General features: G+C 41.4%; 1 protein-coding gene across 6 annotated transcripts in view; it reads right to left on the minus strand.

Annotated features, from left to right (window-relative positions):
* The window catches only part of ELF1 (E74 like ETS transcription factor 1), an 87,373-nt gene that overhangs the window by 62,739 nt on the left and 3,345 nt on the right, over positions 1-21,289 (minus strand). The window contains exon 1 of one of the 6 annotated variants that reach the window (XM_054628548.2): positions 2,940-3,051. The exons of the other annotated variants lie outside the window; for them this stretch is intronic. The gene's annotated coding sequence lies outside the window, so the exon portion shown is untranslated. Of the gene's footprint in view, positions 1-2,939; positions 3,052-21,289 lie in introns of those variants that run through there. 6 annotated transcript variants of the gene reach the window in all.

Genomic DNA, 21,289 nt, shown 5'->3' on the forward strand with positions numbered 1-21,289 from the left:
AAAAGACTTAAAATTCCAGTATGTATAGTCTCTGTCAACTACTTTATCAGTGAAGAAACACTTAGGTAAGATTTAAGAAAGCAAGATTTAAGAATGCAAATGATCTCTAAAACATGTCAGTGGCATTAAAATTATAAGCACCATAAACCACTGGCATATGGTAGCAAAGTTTCAGAGCTTATGGTGCAGACAGTAACCAAGGCTGGAAAGGTGAACTCCACCTCCTGCCACTCCTGAGCTGAATCACTGTGGTAGGGGAAAGTCCTTGCTCCTTCTCACACACCCAACAAACTCCAGTGAATTATGAAAACTGTCAGTGAAAACAACAAAATCTGCAAGCAAAAGCTGAGAAATTTTTGCTAACACCTGCAAGAAGAGAAAGTGGATTTGGAGATCACAGCTTCTCCTCTGACACAGAGGAAAAGCCTCCATTTTTCTTTCTTTTCTGTCAGCTCACTGAGCACAGTCCTGCCACAGTTCCCTCCCTTGAATATGGCTGTGCCGAAATACATCTCATGTATTTGGCTTTTTTCACACATCAAATGTCTAAAAAGTAACACACACAACCAAAGTATGAGTTTTCAGCAATCCTTAAACATCAGGCTATACCGGGCCGACAACATTCTTCAAATCTGGATGTCTCTTTTTTCCTTCTCATTTGAGGACCAAGACCATGGATTTGACAATTCTAATATTCTACGGATGAGAAAAGAGCACATTAGGAAACCAACACTTCTGTAAAGGCAGAGATCTGGAAATAATGTTCAAGCTAACTGGCATCTGATGACACACCACTCCCATGGCTCTCTCAACAATCACAAACAATTCAAACTGAAAGATCCCTGCCTTGGGGGTGTGTGTGGGGGGAAAGGTGGGATTTTTTTTCTTTTTTTTTTTAAACAAACACATGCTTCAAAACTATACAAAAACTAACACCATTTCTCTGTACCTTCTAATCCACTTCTCTGCCTTCTAGATCTGTCCAAGCTGTCATTCGTAAGTCTTGGGAGGACTTTCAAATCACTTTTTCCTAGCTCCACCACTGTACCATAGATGTGTCTGTAGCCCTGGCAAAGTCCTTGTACAGCATCAAAAGAGAATGAACATGGCAGCTTTTGCCTTTGAAGAGGAACTGCTCCTCTGTGAAGCCCTGATCAAGAGAAAGTAGCAGTGGCCACTTACCCTTTAGAAAACAAAAAGCCTTCTTCCCAAGATAAGCAGGTGCAGCTTGGGAGATGACTTAAAAATAAAAACTTAAAACCTCAAGTTTTTAGGGTTGGATGTCTCAATAGGGTCTGATGCAAAAGAAAGAAGGGGAGAAAAGAGATAAGGAAAAGGAGGGTAATGTTCTACCAGATGCAAGCAGATAGCCCTAGGATCTGAAAATGAAAGTCATGATGATAAAAGAGAGATGCAAATATATTTAAGAATTTTTCAGAAAAAAACTTCTATTACTAACTCTTTTTTTCTCAAGTAGCTCCTCTGTAATTTTATCTGTGATTTTTCAACATGTAACGATGCGCCAAATAAATCCCCCAAACAGTTGCAAAACTTGCTGCTTTCAGAAAGAAAAAAAAAAAACAAAATGTAAAATGAAAACATAGTGAAAACCCATTGTACTGTAAGATGCCGAAGGAAGATACGGCAGAACACTCGGAAGGCTGAAGACAAGAGACAGCCTCACCCAAAACACGACCATTTACTTAATGGTTGCCTCCCTGTCTCTCCCTCCCCTGCAACTGATCACAGTACTAAGCAAGACTCCATTATACTTCTCAGATACAGGCTCTAGACAGTAAATGAACCTGGAAAGTATTCCCTTGTGCACAACAGCTCAAGTGCCCCGTCATTTAATTTTCAGTAAGAAGATATCAAATTGGATTTCTCAAGTGACAGACGGAAATATATGGTCCAAAGTTATACACTCAGACAAAACTTCTCAATAACATTTTCGTTCAACAAATGTGGAAACAGAGATACTTTTTCAAAAACTGTGCTAGAGTCCAGAAGTACATAATTAGGAGAATCAAGGTGGTTTTCATCCACTGAAAGTTTAAGAAGCAATTTGACGCACCACAATTACCTCCAAGATTTTCTTCTCTCATTACAACTACCACTAAACCTATTTTCTAATTGGTCTGCCATGTACACCATCACCATAACTTCTATTTCTTAATAATTTTCAGGAAAAAGTGAGTACCTGCCCGCATAACAACTTAACTCCTTCTATTTTGAAACGACACCGCGGCGGCTGTCGTTAATGGCTCTGTTTCGGCAGACAGAGAACTTCAATTTAAGGGCGCAGAGAATGATCTGTCCTCGAAATTATATTTTAAACCTGCCATTTTAAAGTCACCACGGACCACACCGGGCGAACAGCAGCGGAACGGAGGTGTTCAAAGCCGCAGCGCTGATAGCCAACACTTTGCCCGAATCGCTCTGGACCGTGCCCTGCTCCATGCTAGCCGAGTCCAGGCACACACAGCTTCAGAATAAATAAAATACGTGAATTTTACAGCCCGCTGAGCGGCGGCTGGAGGGCTCCGACCGGCAGCCAGCCTGGCACCCCCGCCCGCTGAAAAGGAGACAAAAGTATAAAACGCAGCAGCATTACAAGCCAGCTGTCACACTCGTGCGCTGCTCAGAGAAGCACAGCCGCGGTGCCCTTTGCCCGCAGCAACAGGCACAGCTTCAGGCAGCTCACGGCGCCGCTGCCCCGAGACGCCCCTTTACTCACGGCCCAATTTATATTTCGCTTTTCCCTGCCGCTGCGCTTTTCCAGAAGTTCCCTCTTCCCCGCAGTTTCTCCCGACGGCTGCGGAGCGCTGCCCCGGGCGCGGCCGCCCGTCGAGGCAGCAGCCGCAGCCGCCGCCCGCAGCCCGGGGCGCCGCGTCCCCCCGGCCCTCCCGCCCGGCTCTCGCTGCCCGGGCAGCACGTACCGCCCGGCCGCGGGGCCCGCGGCGCCGCCCCGGCCTCCCCGCAGCGTCGTGCAGCTAAAATGGCTCCTGTCGAGAGGGGGAAGTTGTGCCCGGGCCCCGGACGGTGACTCACCGCGGGGCCGGGCGGCTCGGCTCGGAACGACACGACACGCCCCGGGGCGGCGGCCGGCGCTCCGCCGGGCCCGGCCCGCAGGTGGCGGCGGGGCGCGGGGGGGGACGGGCCGGCGGCGGCCTCGTGACCCGCCCGGGCTCCGCTCGGCCCGGCTCCCTCGTGTGCGGGGAGCGCCCGAGCCGCGCCGTCCCGCGCCCGCCCGGATCCCCGCCGCTGCCTCCGATCCTTACGGAACATCCCGCCCCGCACCCCCCCACGAGTAATAATTGACAGAGTCAATTAGGTTGGAAAAGACCTCTGAGATCATCGTGTCTGACCCATGACCAAAAACCCGCCTGTCAACTAGACCATGGCACCAAGTGCCACCTCCAGGGAGGGTGACTCTGTCACCTCCCCGAGCAGCCCATTCCAATGTCTACCCACCCTTTCTGTGATGAAATTCTTCCTAACCTCCAACCCAAACCTCCCCTGGCACGTTCTCTAAGACTGTGTTCTCTCATCCTAAATTAAACGAACAAACACGTTTCTGAGGAACATCTCATCTTTTCAACCAATATCATCTTGCTCACACCAAACTGGTTAACTCGTGAAAAAGAGTGAAACTTTGGAAGGCCAAAATGCTTGGGGAAATTGAGTTAAAGTGCAGTATCCAATGGAACAGGGACAGACAGCCAATGCCAGAGCCAGGGTTCCTGGGATTCCCAGTAAATTTCTGATACGCTCTTCATGCTCTTTAAACAAAGCCTCGTGCCTAGTAAACAACACACTGGAAGCCACCTAGCCCTCAGCAGTGTAGGTGCTTGGGACAGGCTCTATGATAGCATAGGGCACACTGAAAGGCCTGACAGAGGTGTAATTTTAAAAACATGGCACAGACGGTGAGGACAGAGCTACTTCTACCTTGTTTCTGTAGGAAGGGTAAGTTCATGCTCTGTTTGTGGCTGGCATGTGCACTGGTTTCCCACAAATTCCCAGAAAGGCAGAGTCCAAAGTAGTGCACTGGCCATAAGAGAAGGCATGGCACAGGGACCCAAACCACACAGCCACCAGAGAGGGTGCAACGGCATGGCAGGGAGCTGGGAGGTGAGGAAACAGCAGGAGCAGCCTGGCAATTAGCAGGGAAGATGAGAGTAAGAAAAACCTGAAGCTACTTCTAGAAAACACATTGAGATAAATTCAAACGTATTTCAGGACAGCTGTCATTAACACTCACAGTAATAATTAACCAGTAGTCCCACAAGTTTTGTGCTGCATAAAACCCATAGTTTTATGGACATTAATATCTCCAATTACTGGTTATGCTTAATTGCCAAGAAGAAAATTTTGGGGTTAATTCCAAGTAATTGAGTCCTTATAACACCTGTATGGCACTTAAAAGCAAAATTGGGTCTCAGTTTATTGTTTAAAGGGCAGTTTATTGTTTAAAGGGCAGTTACCCGTGTATGACTTTATTAGACGTAGTTTATTATCCTACTTTTGCAGCCTGCTTTAGTGAAAGATCTGAAAAAAGAAGCAGCAGCACACTTTTTATGACTTACTGATTAAAAGTATCAATTAAGTCAGTACTAAAATATCTTCACTACAGCTCTTTATCAAAATATGACTTAATTTGTATTTCTCAGTTGAAAAAAGTCCATGAGGAAAAAACACTGTGTCATTATTTTAGTTACTATATATTTTCCACCTCTCACAACAGATGTATATTCCTTCTCTCCAACAACTTAAGTCTAATCCAATCTTACATCTAAAAGCATTTGTTTCTTGTGCTGCAAAACCCTTTGTAAATCATGGGGCACGGAGGGAAGAAATCTGACCCAGGTGCACAGCGGTTACAAGGAACTGTAACATTGGCACAGGGAGAGCACCACTTTAATAATTAAAGAAAGTCTAATAGTTATGTTTTAGAGAGGAAAGAAACAACACATTCTTATCCAAGCAGTCAACTAAATTGAAAAATCATTTTGTAGTGATGTATTAGCACAAGATATCCAAACATTTTGCTGTTTCTAAGCTAAATCTGGAAGCAGTATTTTTTTAAAAAGCATATGTAAAATGTAAACATGTTTAGCAAGAGAGAATGCAGGTGGATGTTCATCCCTGGAACTGTATCAGGTTTCTTGCTAATTATAATTTTGGCTTGAAGAAGAAGTGATCTTGCCCATTGCTGGGATGAGTATTTCCACGAAACTTAGATCACCATTTGCCCAAAAGACATAGCTAGACACTGACCAACAGCACAGCTTAAGCCAATTTAAACAGCTTTAGCCCTCCACTCCATCCCAGCCTCATATTCCTTGCACTAAGCTACTCCCCCCACTGTTTCCCAGAGCAAATATTTGTGCAGTCACACAGCGTGGCAGAGGGTGGAGCCCACCAGCAGAAAAGTTAAGGCTGCACAAATAAATAAATAAATAAATAAATAATGCACAGTACAATTTTCACATTGCTGTTGGCCCCAGCACCCAGAGAAACACATGCCAAATCATGTGCTCCAAGGGGAGCAGTGCAGCCCAGCAGGCTTGGACTGGCAGAGACCTGGATGTGGCTCTCAGTTCTGCGGGCCTCAAGTGAGAACCCAAGCAAGCTGCTTCTCTTTTCACACCCCGCTTTGGTAATCGCCTCCCTCCTCCACAAGTGGCTTTGAAAGCTACAGGTCTGCAAGGGCGGGATGAGATGGGCTACCAGGAGGCACAGGAGCAGAGCAAAGCAGCTGCCTGCACAAGGGGCAGCCGGAAACTGAAACCATGAGAGGACACACCACCTGAAAGGCATACCATTTTGTCTCATAAACACAAGCCAAAAGAAAGGTTTGTGACTGTGTTCAGCTTTCGGTTTTGGAAGGGGGTTGGGGAGGAGAAAATACTGTTTTGATGAAGGAAAGGGAGCAGAAAATTTAGATCCAAGACTCTTAGTTTGGTTTTTTTTCTGCTACATTATACACAAGTTCACCACATGAGAAGCCTTAGCAAGCCCCCATTTATGTGGCACCCTGTGGTATCACTCCTAATGCAGCTCAAGATGCTCTAACTCCTTTCCACTCTTGCAAGAGGAGATCCCACCACCCTGCTCCCAGCTCAGGCTCATACAATCAACTCATACAGACTTGGGGCTTCATCAAACTCTGTCTCAAGACTGGATTTAAGAAGCTTCTGCTTTGAATTTGTTTTTGTAGGATCCCAGTATCTCAAGCTTTGCAAAATAGTTCATCTTAGGCATCTCTGGAAGGGAAGGAAAAACTCCAACAATTCCATTCACAAGCACAGCCCCAAAGAACACCTGAGCAATGGGTATGCCCAATATGCCCAAGTGTGTATGGAAGGACAACTCTTGAACCAGCTTCCACCCAACTCTTAACACTCAAACTCCTGCATCTTCTTTTCTCCTTGTGCACAACACCAAGAAACACTCACTAGTAGCGGTGCTATCACATTTTAATCCAATAAATATGATACACATCTATCACAGTGTTACTGCCCTGGTACTTTGGTTTGTGGGCTGGCACCTTCCGTGGGGGTAGATGCCACATACAACACAGGCTGACACTGTTGTGGGTTTCTAATGCTGCCAGATGCATAATGACCTAAATATTTATACATGGAGAATTGCATCAGATTATAAGTTAGCTTACTCCTATGCCCAAAGGAAGGAGGACTTTAGGCACAGACAAATTTGTGCCATTGTGTTATTTAAAAACTTAATCACAAATTCAGGTAATACACTTCTGATATTTTTAAGACAACTGCTTGCCATCTACAAACCTGCATTTTCAGAGATTTCAATAGAAAAGAATCTCAGAGAAGAAATGTGGATGACACCTGGAGAGCAGCCCATGCAGCTATCAGTTCTTAATTTCCAATTTAAAGGCAGGATTCCATGATATTTTAGAGCATACTGTGAAAGCAGAGCACAATGAATTTGAGAAAATACAGTCTACTTTTACACTGTGCTCATCTTCTGAACTTCAGTTGAATTGTTGGAAAGGAAAGGTGATAGTAAATAAAATGCATATTAAAAGGCCACTATACTTCTCAAAAGTTGAGAGGGAAGGTATCCTGGCCATCTGTGTTTAACAGGAATCCTTCAGATAGTAAATGTCATCTTTCAAAATATACAAGGGAGTATTTCCCAAGTCTATGTAGCAGAAGTCCAGAAATGATTCCTTGGTAGCAGAAGGGCTAGAGAGGTGTCTGAAATTAAATGGATTCACAATCAAGCACCAGGCAGCTTGACCCTCGTCCATTTTGTCCTTCCAACTGTGCCTCCAGTGTTTCCTACTGAAGGCAGATTTGGCAAAGATGCTGCCTTAGCCAGCAGTACAGCAACATCCCACACAGCTACAAACCCCTGACCTTGTACAGCCTTGCACAAACTCTTCTTGGATCACCTCTAAGGTATTCCTAGGTCATATCCTAGCAATGGCAAACCTATAGGACAATTTACTTTTTCTCACTCTTTCAAAGTTCCTTCCTTCCTTCCTTCCTCCTTTTGTTATAGGTTTGCCTCTGCTGAGAAGTACTTCTTCTCAATATTTCTGAGAATGGTTTAAAATCTGGGTATGTTCTCCTTTCCACTGATAAGCAAGCTGTAGAGGAAAAGAATTTCAAAAATCCAGGTAGCAGATACAGCTCTGACACAGGATAATCTCTGATTCACTCTCAGCCAGAAACTACAGGCTCCAACTTCTCCCTAGCACTTCTTTACCAACCCCAACCACACTTTTCCCTTCCCATCCTCTCCTTGCACTGGTTCTGATCCATGTGGTACCTGTTAAATCTTCCAGTGATCCATTTAAATACCTTACTGTGGCAGAAAGCTGACTGAGGAGGATGGGGAATGCTGGCTGCTCTTGAACTAGATCAGACTGTGATGAGCACTGCCAGCCAAAGATATCAGACCTCCCTCTGTGCAGTAAGAACTACTACATTGGGCCTGCACTCAGGTAAATTTTTCACCCTAAGATTCACATGATTGTACAATAGTCACAAAAAAAAAAAATTAAAAAAAAAAAAATAAAATAAAGAGTTACATTTCTTGGGAATGCTATGGGCAGAGGGGAGGGACAGAGATACTGTTTAACCCATGGCTTCCTGAGCTAGCTCTTACTTATTCTGTCCTCCCTCTGCACACTCCTTGCCTGTTTGTTTCAGAAAGTGCACTGAAAGTTATTTAACATCCTATAAATACCCCTGCCAGTAGGTGTGACAGAAGTCACGCTTGTAAACCCACAGCTCAAAGGCAAGTCACGCAAAGAAACGAAAATAGAGACAGGACAAATTTATACCCCATACTACTTCTCTCAGTGAGCTTTAGACCCCACAAAAATCATGAAACAAAAAGAGTTAAACCATGATCTGCAAATATTTTCAATATACAATGCAATGTTACCAGGTTTTCCCAGGAGAAAAATGAAAAATTGTCATGTGTCACCTAATGCTATTGGTAAGCACTCTCAGACAGACAGTTAAAGCTTTGGCATCCTAAAATCTAACTCACTTATAATTTGCTAATTTCCAGTTCTTCATTCAGAGTCACTCAACTGATCCACAAAAAGACCAACTTTCCTTACATCTTTGAATGTCATCTGCAGAAACTGTTCCAGCACACCCTACAAGAAACAAGGCAACCAATCAGAAGGAAATGGACAGAGGAATGCATTTTATACCAACAAAGAGCTAACTCTATCTGGATTTACTTTTTTTTAAATCTAGAAGAGTTTACTGTTTGAAAAGGCACAACCTGTTTCTGAAACAAGGCAAAAAACAGTATAATTCTAATAAGGCCCAAGTACAGCTTTGCTTTGTAAAGGCAACACTATTTTATATACAGAACACCTCACTACAACATACTTGCAACAAACAAAGTCAAAATGAACTCTTTTTTGTTACTGAATTACTAAATATCCCAAGAGAACCAACAAGGACATAGCAATATCATGTCTTTATTCCAAATTCTCACACAGTATGTGTATCAGCCCTGAAAATTCCTTTCACATCTGTACAATCCTGACTGCAGTAAGATTATGCTAGATCCTTAACTTTACAAATGAAATGATCACTTATTGGTACAGCCAGTTTGAAAGACAAGTATTAGGTTGCCTATCTATCTCTACACATTTGCACTCAAAGGTTTTAAGCAAATTTGGACTTCCCACTGTTGGGCAAGAAAGACACAAAGGTAAGGTGGTACAAGACATGAAGTAAAATTTATAAATACTGATAAAATTCAAAAACATGTGAATGGAAGAAAAATCTAGACTTTCCAAGGACAAGAACCATTCTTTCCAGAAAGAAAGTCAGTTTTGATCCTTGAAGTAGAACAGCACACCCAACATCATCCCACAAGCTTCAGATCCCCCACTATTATACTCCTTCAGAGCTATGCTGCATTAACAGGATGGCTGTATTTGCTTCAGAATCTTTGCAAGGATAGTTTTTGAAAAATATCAGATTAATCTGAAACCATTAGAGATGTTACTACACCAGTAGTGGGAAACTTGGCCTTTGCTCTTTTCCTTTTTATGCACACAAACACAAAATCCAGAACTATTTGTAAACATGTTGAACATGTTGTTCTGCAGTTTTTCTTTTTGATGTCCAAATGTTGTAATCCCTGATACAAGAAAGAGAAAAAATCGGGGATGTGAATGAACAGAAATATATACTAAGTGACACTATGTTGCAAATACATCCAGAAAGAACATGAAACAGAGGACTGGGCAAATTTTATATAGTCCAACAGGGGTTTCTCAACTGGGACACTTTGGCTAAGAAATCCTCATTAAAAAGTTGTAACTGTATTTTTTTCCTCTGCTCATTCTATGAGTCATTCATTACATTTCTGGGTGTTGCAACACATTCATGAATAATAAACACGTACTAGGAAGAAGAAAAAAAACCAAAACAGTGTCCGCAGTGGATTTTTTAATGTCGGTATTTATCAGTATAAAAATCAAGAATGAAGCTGAGATTTTCAGAAGTTTCTATGCAAGGAATGCTATTAATCACAGACAAAGTATTTGGTACACCCAGACACCAGTGCACAGACACATGCCAAAGTTACAGCACAGCGGTGTCAGTATTGCTGTTATTGTTTGGCCTCTTTACAGGGTGGGAGCAGAGGGGGAGGGATCATCATGTTCCCCATCAAACCCTCTCTTGAGGACGAACAGCTAGGCACCGCCCTTAGCTGGACAGTTCTGGACCCAAAGCTGCACTTCTGCAGCTGCCTTTTTTTTTTTTTTTAAATTAATTTTCTTTTAAAGACCACAGAGTTAGGTTTCAGAGGCTGCGCAGTCCCAGAACGCCATCCGCGCTACAGGAAATTACTGCTGATGTCTTAAAGAAGTACCAGGGAATTCTTTATCCACATTTGTGTTTCAGACAATAACAAAAAAGAGCACCCAATAGATGCACGTGTCAGGGTGGTTGCTGCAAGTTTTTCTACTGCTCCAGTCAGATGAAAAAATATTTACTTCTATTCAGATTTCTTTTATCCTTTCAATCCTGCCACCTTATGCAGGCTACACTGGCTACCTCACACACTTGTGCTGATTCCCTGTATGGATGCAGACCAAATTCATGGAATTAAAGAAAATCCAGATAAACATCATTTTTAGAAAAATGTTGAGCTAGAGTTCCACGAATATTTTAGATGCTTACAAGAATGCAAAAGGGTATTTCTCCACTGCTCAGGATGTGAACACAAAGGAAAGGAAAGTGTGTTTATTACTGCTCTTCCAGCTGCTCTAATTAATGGAGAAAGATAAAAGTGGTAACTTGGAGAGGCAGGAGATAGAAAATAAATTATGAAAAAAGTAAGCTCATGTGAATTAATCAATTTTCCATTGCAACTCACTCAGGCTGAGACCTGGCTATTAAAGAACAGTTAGCTAGAAACACAACCTGGTTACTTGCTTGTTCAGGAAATAATATTTTTAGTAGCAGGCTTACCTATCCAAATACATGCTACATTAACCAATTGATGAATACATAAATCATGGAGAAGAGAGGGAAAAAAAAAATAAAGACTGCAGGACACAAAAAGGAGGGGTATTGAGCTAGTGCTGCTGGGAAGGGGAACTGGCTGCTGGAAGGCCAACATTTTTATCTCTCAGCTACATTTCAAGTCACAAAAACAACAGTTTCCATCTCTATGCTCATCTTCAGTCAGGCAAGCAGTCCTAGCAGCAAATCCTGTAGGACTGAGATCCTGTGGATCAGTCCAACAAACCAAACCACCACCTCTGCTATTGTCACTTGCCCATAAAAAACAAGGTACAGCAGTCAGACATATCCTAAACAGGCACGGAGGTTCAGCTCCAGAGAGAATTGCTGCTACTATGATGTGTTTTCCAAAAGCCTCCCAGGAATCACCTTTCTTGGTTCTGTGGTCTAGGGAGCCCTGAAACCAAAACTGGAAAGCAGAGGCTAAGAGAACAAGAAGATATTATGGCATGCACAGTTTCCCACATGTGATTTTCCTCCTGCTTTCTACTGACAGAGGTCATTCTGTTATTAATGGAAGCAGTTCAATATTCTCCCCAAATAACCTGTCATAAAGGCTTAATATTCTCAATGCTACATTCAAAGTACTATATATATTTCATACTTATTATTTCAGTCCAATTTGGTCTCTTTAGCATTTCAATATATATATGTTTAAACTTATAATCCATTTAGTCCTGCATTTATTGAAGGTCCATCAGCTTTAAAGATACCTGTGCTCTGAAAAACACCCCACTAGAACTGAGTGATTTCAACTCCCTCCACCATCAAGGAAGAGGAGTTCACATTCTAGCACAGTAGCCTCAATTCAGAGTGTTTCATCTACTGCTTCTCCGTAACTAATTTTATTTCTTGAACTTTTCCTTTTAATGCTCCCCATTTTTAGCAAGACTTATTAGAAATGTTTTCCAGCTTTGCATAACAGACAAAAATATACCACTTGTGACTGAGAGCACAGACATCTTCCTGTGTGAGTAATTGAAGAGTAACATCAAACTAATTTAATTTTAATATTCAGAATAACAATAATTAAACAACCTTTTTTTATGACAGTAGTCAATGACCTCACAGAGGAAGGAGAAAGAGTAAAGAAAATTACTTTTTTGGGGTTTTTTTTCATTAATTGCTCTCATCCTCAGGCCTGTTGGTTTTATGCTATGATCCCTTGCTGCTTTGCATAAGCTAGCAGCAGCTTATTTCCTGCTACTCTGTTTCATGAAAAAATGAACTCCCCTACCCTAAACAAGGACGCTTTAATTCTTTTATTGCTAATCCTTACTTGCATGCAGCAGGCTGCTGCTTCCCCAGAAGATCCTAAACAATCTGTCTCAGGGTTGTGGTTCCAGGTGATTGTAACAGTGTTAGATGCATTACTTCTACCTAATTTTCTGAAAATATACAAATTTCCCTTAATATCCTAATACTAAATTTCCCCTTTCTACTCAAGTATATGACATTATCCAGTGAATGTTTTCAAAGCTACCCAAATATATTATTTGTGCACCATTCCAGCAAAAGTCAGATTTGGAGGTACAGGATTTATGAAACAAAATTATACAACACATTGGAAAATTCACCACACCGGAAAAATGCTATCTGCATCATCAGAAAATGAAGATTTACATTTTTGTGGTGATATGGCAGCTGGAGATCATATAGGGAGAAAACAGAGGAGAGAGCACCCTGCTTTGGGTACAAATCAACAGGTACAGTGCCCAGGGAACAGTTGATGCTTGTAGGCAGGAAAGAGCAGGGTGAAGACCTGACCTGAGGATCTACAGGGCAGAGCTAATGCAGCAAAAAGCTGTTCATCTACATAGACAAAGCAAAACAGAGGAATGGGGAAAATGGTGCATAATAATTTAGTAGTTGTTTTGGCCCACTTTTAGCTTAAAATCATTGCCTCTTGTCACTATCTGACACACAAAGTCCCTATCCCTCCTTTCTGTAAGTCACAATAAGGTCTCCTTGGAGCCTTCTCTTTCCCAGGCTCTCCCAGCCTGACTTTGTAGGAGAGGTGCTCCAGCCATGTGATCATCTTCATGGCCCTCCTCTGGAGCTGCTCCAACAGGTCCCTGTCTTTTTTCTTTGCTGAGGATGCCAGAGCTGGATGCAGCACTCCAGCTGGGATCTCCAGAGGGGGAGAATCACCTCCTCATCCTGCTGGCCACGCCGATTTTGCCACAGCCCAGGATGTGATCAACCTTCCAGGCTACAAGTGCACACTTGTTGGCTCATGTCCAGCTTTTCACCCATCAGGAACCCCCAAGTCCTTCTCCACAGGGCTACTGACATTTTGTTTTGCTACAAAGCTCCTCCCTGCCATCAACATCACAGAATCATAGAATAGTTTGAGTTGGAAGGGACCTTCAAAAATCATCTAGTCCATCCTATTCACCATGGATAGGGACTTCTTGCACTAGATCAGGTTGCTCAAAGCCCCACCCAACCTGACTTTGGACACCTGTTCATCCATACCATCTCTCTGACTCTGAGCAGAGCAGAAATACACTTCTACTAGCCATGCAAGCAAAGCCCCAAAAGATATCTCCTTGTCATCCATTTATTTTCACTTTTATTAAATGCCAGAAGTGCAAAGCGTTGAAATCTTCTGGAGAAAAAAGAAAAAATATCACTACTGTGATAAAACAGAGCTGGTGGCAGGCTGCTAATTCATTTACTCTTTTTCTCCACATCACTGATGGGGCCTTACTGACTTACTTTTCCCTCAGGTCTGATCACTGTCACCAATCCCAAGCTTCACCTGGTTGTGATTCACCAATCACAACCACACCTGATTTCCCACAGAACCACCTGGAGCTTTCTGTACCTCCCTCCTCATTTGTAAAGCACAGCAAAGTAAGTCCAGACTGTCTAAAAGGAATTGGAAGATCTTGAGTTTGAACTCTTGGTCATATCCAGCTGGAGAAGCTCTGGTGCTTCACTGATGGCTACCATTCACTTAGAAAATCTGATCATTAATTAGGTGAAAAAACTGCTTGTCCATGCTCCATGCTCTTAATCTCCTCAAAACTAGATCACACTATGTTCAGGATACAAGGCGAAAGAAATTTAAGCTCTAATTACAGGTAACTGGTCTTCAATGTTATTTGGTAGCAGCATTCAGATTTGAGTCCATTTTCCTCGCATGTAGCAAAAGGTAACACTTTGTTCTTAAAAAGGACACCAAAAAATCCTTCAGTAAACAAATATCCACACACTAAGCTAGATAAGAGGGATGTAAATGTCTCACTACAGGTAATGAATTAAACCCAACATTCTTCTGCAAGCACTGATCTAGCTCCCAGTTATTCAATAGGAGTTTAAATTACCACAACTTTACCAGTGGGACTATTCAATTTCTTCTGTGTCTCATTTCCCTGGCTCATGTTCTTCCAGTTAGAAGGAGAAAGCCAGTTTGGATTGCCTTTTTCTACTTCTTTCCCTTTCTAATTTGTTTTACCTTATTTTCTTTCATTCCATCTCTATTCCCTATTCTTCAGGCATATAAATGAACATTCAAATACATTTTATAATAAAGATAGGAAAATTTGATTGTGGTGGCTCTCCAGACCAAAAGCTTGGAGACATCTGCTTTTAAGCCACCCAAGCTCTGATCATGTTCCAGTCAGAATCCACATACAATTGTAATTTCCTCCCTACTTATCTGGAGATGGTAAGTAATATTTTTCTGGCAGATGAAACAAGTAATCCAAAAAAAGGGATTCCTCCCCAGAACAGTGAAAAAAGAAACCAAAAAAAGCCCTTCCAAATTTTTATTTTTACTTGTCTCCAGTTCAGTAATCAACTGAAAGCCATGATTTGAAAATGCAGTAAGTAAGAAAGTGGGAGCACACAAACAGCAAAGTACCAGTGACAGCATTCATAAGGCCACCCTCGCATCTGTCCTCCAGTTTAACACAATATCCAAATTCCATGGTTTCCCTAATACTTCCCATTTAGGATAGGTTGCTCTGCTAAAAAGCAGTTATCCTGCAAAGATGATCACAGTGCTATGCAAAAGAACCACAATTATGCATTTTCTCCCCTAAATGACACCTGCACAAATACTTCTGCCTATTGAACGCACCTATAGCAAGACTACTGCTCAGTCTGATGATAACATATACAGAATAGACACTTTTATCTGAACATACATGTTCCAACTTCAAAAAAAGATGGGAGAGTTGATATGGTTATCCACCACATCATAAACCAGAAACTCCAACAAACTACACAGTGTCTAATTACACTTAATGCTGCTACATGTCTTGATGTCAATCTGAAACAAGGAAAGTGTGAATCCAGGAGACCTAAAGGCTTAAAGAATTTTTTAAAAAGTAATATTCTTGATAGGTGTTGAGGCAAAGACATGAGATCTGAAACCTAGTCTGAATCTCAAAGTACGTGAAGAACACAGTATTTTGCAAAAATTCTCCACAGGAAAGGGATTCTCTCTAAAAATACTTCTTTTTTTTTTTTTTTTTTTTCCCTTCAGGAAAACATGAAATTAGTAGTTTTCTTTAACTAATGTGTATAGATTTGGGAAAAGAAGAAAAACACCACCTACCTAGTAAACACAATGAAGGGCTTATACAGTAACAGTCTCATGTATGACTTGACCTTTTAGCTGCTAGTCACACACAATGATAAAACAGAGACTACAAACCCCCACTTCTGATTCAGCTTTTATTTCAGAGGGACAAAACAAAACATCTACAAAGGTTAACATAATGGTTTTCTTGCAGAAAACACAGGAAGACCTTTTATGCCAACAACATCCTGAAAACATGCTGCCCTGAAAATCTGTTCTGTCTAACCTCTGCTTTAGACTGCCCCAAAATGTACCTCCAGAGGCAAAGCAAGCAGCTACATCAGACCTTAGGTCATGCATTTGCAATAGTTCACCTCAAATGAGGTACACAATGATGCACTCACCCCCTCCCTTCCCAAAAGAGTACAATAATGATAGATGTCTACTGGTATACTTAATCTTAAGGACATGAAAACAATTTAACATAATAGACACATCCTGGAAAAAAATTCACAAACAGTCATTTGCAAAGAATATAAAAGTGTATTTCTGCCTCTCACAATCATGGCTGTGGTATACTTATGATCAGAAACCAGTTTTTTCATTAATTAAAATATTATGCTTGTAATGGTTGCCAAGCTTTGCTACATGATAATATTAACATTTGAAAACCGAATTTGAAAAAATTTGAGTAATATTTTTTTTAATCCTTCAGACCAAATCTGTTAACCCCTAAAATTAGGTCAACTAAGAAAACCTGAGAAAGATCCCTAGAGGTTTGTTTTGGATGGCTTAAGATGAATGTTTCACTTGAAAAGGCATCCAGTGAAAGACAGCTGCACAGAGCACATGAAAATCCAAATACACAAGAAAAGAGCTCAGCTCTACCTCAGTGGAAGTAAGCAGGTGCTGGGGGATCTATTCTCCACGCAAAACTACATGTGGGTATAATTCCCCTCTAGCAGAGGCAAACATAAAATGCTGGTACAGGTCTGCCAGCACAAGGTTGGAGAAAAGTTTACATTTCTAGATTCTGTGATACATCTCATTTCCAATATCTCCACTAACACACCACTGATTTCCCTAACCCTTGCCCCCAGCAGTTTCTCAGCACAGTTACCAGAAACTGCCTCAGCTTTGCCACCTAGGCTCCCCAGTCCATTTTGAGTGAAATAAATCTACTGTTTTAACCAGGCAAGTTAAGCAAAATAGTTTTGGCAGAAACAGAAGGGTTCCTGTTTTCAGCTGGCAGGTCAGGGGCAGTAAATGCATGCAGAAGATGAGTGACCAGCTGCCAGGGGTGGGGGGATGACTGATGCAAAAGCCAAGCAGACATCACAGCTATGGACTATGCTCTAGAGATTCATTGTTCCTTAGACAACACATTATTATCACAACATAACTGGATGTTGGATTCAACAACGACAAAGTTGGATCAGTCAGTGCTCCTATGGCAGTACGTGAACACTAAGTACTGTCACCACCCTTTTCTGACCAGTCTTGCTGTCCTCCTACCCACAATACCACTTCCTTTGTCATTTATCTTAAAAAAAAAAAACAAATCCCATGGCACAGGATGGCATAACCTTGTCACCTCTTCAGTAAACTGGTGACGAAGTCCACCCTCAGCTTCCCTTAAAACAAACATATTTGCTGTAGCTCTCTTGATCAACAGTGGACCTTAACAGACCTTTCAATTTCTCCTAGACCTTTCCCTTTTAACAGAATGAAAGAACAGAGAACCAGAATGCTGTTCAATACCCCCTTGCCTGGAAAAGGTCTGCAGCAAGTTGCAGAACCCTACAGCTTTTCCACTGCTCCACTACAAGCTCATGCCCCCTCTCCAAAGAGCCCAAACACACCCCAGAATCATCGAACGCAGGCTGACGTGCAAGCTGCTGAAATGGCACAGCAGCAGAGCCTCTCTGGGCAGCAGCAGATGCTGAAACAGAAGCTGCAGCAGCAGACACTGTGTGAGCAACCTTCTGCCAGGGCTTGGAGAGTGCTTGGCTTTCTCCCTGAACCTATGACATGCAAATGAGTCACAGAACAAGGTCAAGCAAGCTGAAACACCTCATTAAATTTTGTTGATGCCTGTATCGCCAGGAACTCCAGACAATGTAACTGCTTAATGTCACTATTGTATTCATGGAGGGAAAAAACCAGGATATCCACTGCCTAGAGTAGACAAGTGGGTGTTAGTACTAGGTTTAAACAAGAAAAATAATTCTGTACACACATACAAATAAAAGGAAGTTAAATTCTGGAGAGTGGGAAAAATTACATCTTCACTGGCCACATGTGTGCTGCATTAGGCATGAAATGGGAAGATTGCACAGTAGGTACATAGTAATACATTCCATAGAAACACTTAACTCTTGACTATTCTGATTATAGTGACACTTGGCTGTGGTGAGGTGGAAAATCAAACCTGACAGATAACACAGTCCTACTACTATTTCTAGTATTTGTTAATTCAGGGTGCATAATTATCCTACACACATAAGTTTGTGCTGTTACGCGTACAAACAGTCAGTTATATAGCTCAACTACTTAAGAGTATAAAGTTAAAGTTTTATATGCTTCTGAGATGGAAACTTAACAATTCTGACAATTTTAATCTCAGCCTCAAACATTGTTTCACCTCACAACCAGGAAGGGAATGAAACTCACTAAATATTACAAACACAGTAAGATGTCACAAAGTGGCAAACTACAACCCATGACTGCACTTTCAAAACAGACACAATGTGGCAACATTCATTATCATCTCATATTAACACAAGTTTTATCCAAGTACTGAAACATCAAAATCGAATGCCAAATTCATTGTTCTCTGATTCTGCCATTTTCTGAGAAGAAATTTATTAAATCGCCTAACTAGAGCTCTTTAAAATTGAAAGCATCCAATCTGATTTGTACTTGTGTTTGGCTCCTGCATGTCCTAGAAATCAATAGTAAATTATTATTAACTCAAATGAACATAGCAACAGGCAGATGGGCCAAACCCTAGAAGGCTGTACCGTAATTAGTTTCCCAAACATGAACATCTCAATAGAGCAGATGAGGAAAATGTATTTGAAAATCATATTTGAGAGGAGTGCTTGAGTATGTCCAAGTCAGTGGAAACACTCATATACACATGCTTTCAAGTCTAAAGATAGTGACTTACAAGAACTTCATCTCTACAAGTTTCAGTTGTTCTCAACAAGAAAACTTCCAGTAAACTCATCCTATATAGAAAATGTTTTATTAACTTAAAACTTTCATAGGATATCTTAAAGTGTGAATGAAAAAGCCAAACCAAAACCACTGTAAAAGATTGAACATCAGATTTTTGACACCATATACACTACAGTACATGCAATAAAGTACATTTTTACAGAAAGAAATATTTCAACTCTATAGAGTCTATTTGTTCTAGTTCAGCTGCAGAAGGAAAAAAATGTGTCTGTTTGTTATATCAAAAAGAATGGACTATGGAATTATAAAGCACCATCCCGCAGCTATCTAGGCTCAAGTTCAATTCCCAAGCTAAATAAAACTTTCAGTTTTATTGTGAAGCTGCCTGAAAAGGAGCATTGCAGGTAATGCTTCAACTTGATTCAGGCAGTCAGTCGTGTTTCAGGTTACAAAACGATTTCACCGACGTACCCTCTGTTGTTTTAGTGACTGCCAGGGGTGTTCTGCTGCCAGGCCATGTGCACATTGCCTGCCTCTGTCTTTTTGCAGCAGATGTAGCTGCAGGAGAGGAATGCCCGAAGGACAGAGAGATGGCTAAGGGAAGAGCAGTGAGCAGCTGACTTCTGAACACTGAGCAATGTCCTTGCCTATCTAAAAGCAGAAAAAACCTTTTTAATCCCTATATATATATATATATAGGGAATATAACTGACAGCATCCTGAACAAAGAAAGATGATACACCAACCTGGGAATAGGAGGGGACTGTATAAAGTGAGGATCTGATATCCTGTCACCAGCTGCCACCAGATGTGGTGATACTCTAGAGGGGAGTACACAATAATTAATCACACTCCCAGAAGTCAAATTAGGCACCAAGAAAAAAATGGTGCTCCTGACCCAAGAGAAAACCAGTCAAGTTCTAAAGTACGGCATTTTATTGTAATCTTGTCAAGGTAGCAATATGTGCTACAATACACAGAAAGCACTGCGAGTAATCTTGTTTTCTCAATCTAGGGAAAAATGCAGGTGAATGGAGTACAGTCCTTCCCCCTTCTACACACACTGGAAACATCCTCCACCAAAGCAAGTGAAAGCATATCTTTAAGAAGAAAACCCAGCAACTTTAAACACTCTCAGCAACTGCAAATCCACTACAATCCTTTACTGCCCTCGTTGCTACTTATTAGTTCAAAGTACAACATGCCTAACTTCATCTCTCAGACACTGGATAGTCAAGTAAATATCATGTATTTTCCTTACACACATGTATGATATATACAGGCACCATATAGCTCCTCAGATGTACAATCTGCAATTGTGACACCTGGTCTCCAAATCCTGGATCACTTTGGTCCCTGTGCTCTTATTAATATTTCACATCCTCCCTCACGTGTGAGCAGCAAAACCAGACATGGAATTCCTGTGATCTTACTAATGCCACGTACTTTCCTACTTCTGTGAAATATTTATATTGCTGCACAGCCAAAGACCACACTTCAGTTGCAGCATTGCAATGAAAACTCCTGTTGAGATGATTCTCTGCACAAATTCTTAAGCCTTCTTTCAATAAATTACCAGTTTGAGGACAGTCCCCTATCGTGCTGGTATAACCACAATCCTGGTTCCTTTGTATGTGGCTGCATGAAAAATGCCTTCTGATGGATGCTGATCATTTAAAAAAAATTATTTGGAGTATGGTATACTAATAACTTGTTCCACACATGCACAAACCTGCACATAATATGCTGGTAATGCTGCGATATCATCACAGAAGCTGTGAATATATTGATATTAACCAGCCTTACACCAAGATCCAGCCCCCAGGGAACCTCACAAGAAACAGCTGCGGTCCCATAGAAAAAAGGCACGCCTAAGTTCCTCTCTAAACTAAGAAAGATTTATGAAGCAACTTTGCCAATGTTTGTGGTATTTATTCCACAGTGACTCCATGGCACAATTGTTTTAAACTCACACTTCACTGCAGACTTAATAGATATATCAGGGACACAATATAGGGTGAGTCTGCTACAATAGAGCAGTTGATGAATAGCTTAGGAATTTGGGAGATGTGGGTTTTTTACAATTCAAAATGCTGGGAAGCTATTTGCTTTAGTTCTACTGGAAACTGGTCTTTAACAATCGTTAAGTCATTTTGAAGTATTCAGAGCGAGTAAGCCCTGACTTGTCATTTATTTCAGAGGCTCCATTTTAAAGTTTTCAATTTTTCAGCCAGGAAAACAATGAATAATGGGAGTAAGGAAAATCATTCATAGCATTAACCAAAGATGTTTAGGTTCCTTTCTCTAGTAAGGAAAAAAAAAACAAACCAAAACCAACAAACCAAAAGAATGGTTAGTAGACCATGTAACCAGTCAAATAGCATTGTCATTCAGCAGCATATTTCCATGTACATAAACATATACACAGGATTGGTGAAGCTTGTAGCATTGCCTATTAGGCAGCTGCTGAACACTTCCAATGCAAGATGCTGCTTCCAGCTGCTTGTAACTTGGCCAG

This window comes from Agelaius phoeniceus, chromosome 2 (genome assembly GCF_051311805.1).
Source record: "Agelaius phoeniceus isolate bAgePho1 chromosome 2, bAgePho1.hap1, whole genome shotgun sequence".
In the NCBI taxonomy this organism is placed as follows: domain Eukaryota; kingdom Metazoa; phylum Chordata; class Aves; order Passeriformes; family Icteridae; genus Agelaius; species Agelaius phoeniceus.